We start from the raw sequence: 2,500 nt of genomic DNA on the forward strand, positions 1-2,500 counted from the left end.
ATCTATAGGTTTTCAACTTCCAAAGTAATCGACAGGCAAAATAGAATATCCTTTGCCTGGACCAAATTGAATTGATTTCTTTAGATGATACTACAAACAAGTTTAAAAGAAAAATGCATAAAACCTTCGCATTCACGAATATCTAAGCAAAAATTAATTAGTGCCCCACTGACCAGCCACTACCATCGATCCTGAGAAACAGGATAGTATTTTTCTGTTAGTTTTTAATCAAATTAGCCATTACTATAAAAGAAAATATAAAACATTTATTATTCTACGATATAGAGGTAATAGATATAATTGTCTATACTAAGCAAGGCTCGTTCATGAATCCTCTATGATTACAAATAAATATGTAGATGGGCACTCAGTAGAGCGCAGACCTCCGCCTGGGCAGTTTATTTCTCGACCTTTTGCTCGACCTTGACCTTGACCTTTGACCTTAGTATGTGTTGATTGGCGTTGATTTTCTTATACTCAAATATGAATCAAGTTTGAAGTCTCTGTGACAACGATGTCCCAAACTTGGGTATGATTGCGTGAATTGGAAATTTTGCGTGACCGTGACCTTAACCATTAACCTTGACCTTCTAAAATTTAATCCTTACCAGCTTTTTACATAATAGTTAATGCCTGCAAGTTTCATTAATCTACGATTAAAAGTGTGGCCAGGAAGTTGTTCACAAAAACACACACATGCACAAACAAACATACAAACACACAAATGGTGTGTAAAACATAACTTCCATCCAACTTCGTTGGCGGAGGTAATAATCTCGATAAGAAATGGGCATACGTTACTGACATGGAAAACTGATAAGTAAAATGTAAACAAATTTTATTTCTATAAGGAGAACTCTCTCTCTCTCTCTCTCTCTCTCTCTCTCTCTCTCTCTCTCTCTCTCTCTCTCTCTCTCTCTCTCTCTCCAAGCTACAAATAATCTCGTATATAAAGCATTCCATGCTCCTTCTCATGAGGAGAATTCTTTGCATTAAAGATCTGTTTACCTAAAACTTCTCAGACGCGCGTAGGAGGTTGACAAGTAGAATACTAGAGCAGTAAGTGCATTTGCGTTATAAAATGACGTGTGCGAGTAAACATAAGACCAATGTTAATTTATTTCAAGCTCTAGATATAAAATTACTTACTTTTTATGCTGGAGATCTTTAAAGTATTTCAACAATAAGATAATGAGGATTGGGAGATGATATGTATTGAAAAAAAAAAAAAAAAAAAAAAAAAAAACACTGCAATCAGTGGTCTATTTAAGTGTTGAGACAGCTGTTTTAGATATTTACTCGTTTCTAGATATCATTAAAGGTTTAGAGGTCACTCATAAATGCCAGAGGCAAGGGACAGCGACAGTGCCCTAGTAGGACAATGCCCTAGTGACTAACATATGATCAACGCCCAAGGACCCCTCTCCACCCCGGGTAGCAGGTTAGAACTATAGGATACCCCAAATCAACCATCCTTAACTCACAAGGATGTTTAAGAATGAAGACACTACAGGAAACTATCAAGCTTGAGCGGTCTCGAACACCAGTTCAGTAGATCGCTAGATAGGGATGTTTTTAATAACCACTAGTCCCCCGTATTATTATTGCGAATAATGTGATTAAGATAATGAGAGCATAGCAGTAATTGCCTATGCCTAGAACATAACTTTTTTTTTTCTTTTTTTTTTTGAAAATGAAAACCTAAGATGGTAAACATACACGTAGAAGCACTCCCTCTCGCCAGGGTATGAGTACTTCCCCTCACCACTACCCGAGGGACGTGGAGAGCTGAGCCTGACCGGATATATATATATATATATATATATATATATATATATATATATATATATATATATATATATATATATATATATGTGTGTGTGTATGTGTGTGCGTGTGTGTGTACCTATATATACTGTATACACACATATAGCAAGACAGTTGTTCTTCATCATATAAGGGAGATGCTAAGAATTCTTCCAGTTTCTATATGAAAAAACTATTTAGAAAATTTCATATCCACATAAAAGAAATGATATATTGAAATATTTGTACTAACTAGTAAAATTCCACCTCAGGTGATTAAGGCCAGTTTTCCCAAGCGGTCTTTTGCTAAACAGTTACGTGATTTGTTTAATCAACAAAATGTTGAAATGGTGCATGAAAGGCCAAGGATGCGAGGCATAATCACCCAAAACAAAGGTATGACTCAAGTGATTAACCGTTCAATTAACTTGTATATTGTCTGAAAATAGCAAGCATAGTTTTGTTTCTCATCTAGGAAGGCACAAAAACATCAAATTCGTATTGCACAGGAATGTTATCAAACACCAGCGTGTGACCTTTCAAAATATTGTTTTTTCCTCTGGAAATGAAATTCATAACAATCAGACCAAACAATTGAGCAATTGTTTCCCGACCTTGGATGTCAGAAGGTCTAGAATGGGGCTCATTATTGGCATTTTCTTTTTCTTCAGCCTCATCAGTAATACAAAACATT

At 35.5% G+C, this 2,500-nt stretch overlaps 1 protein-coding gene across 3 annotated transcripts in view; it reads right to left on the reverse strand.

The window, feature by feature from the left end:
- LOC137640188 (sushi, von Willebrand factor type A, EGF and pentraxin domain-containing protein 1-like) overlaps nt 1-2,500 on the reverse strand; it is a 157,994-nt gene that overhangs the window by 122,796 nt on the left and 32,698 nt on the right. The window lies entirely within an intron of this gene.

The sequence above is a fragment of the Palaemon carinicauda genome, chromosome 4, assembly GCF_036898095.1.
Source record: "Palaemon carinicauda isolate YSFRI2023 chromosome 4, ASM3689809v2, whole genome shotgun sequence".
In the NCBI taxonomy this organism is placed as follows: Eukaryota; Metazoa; Arthropoda; class Malacostraca; order Decapoda; family Palaemonidae; genus Palaemon; species Palaemon carinicauda.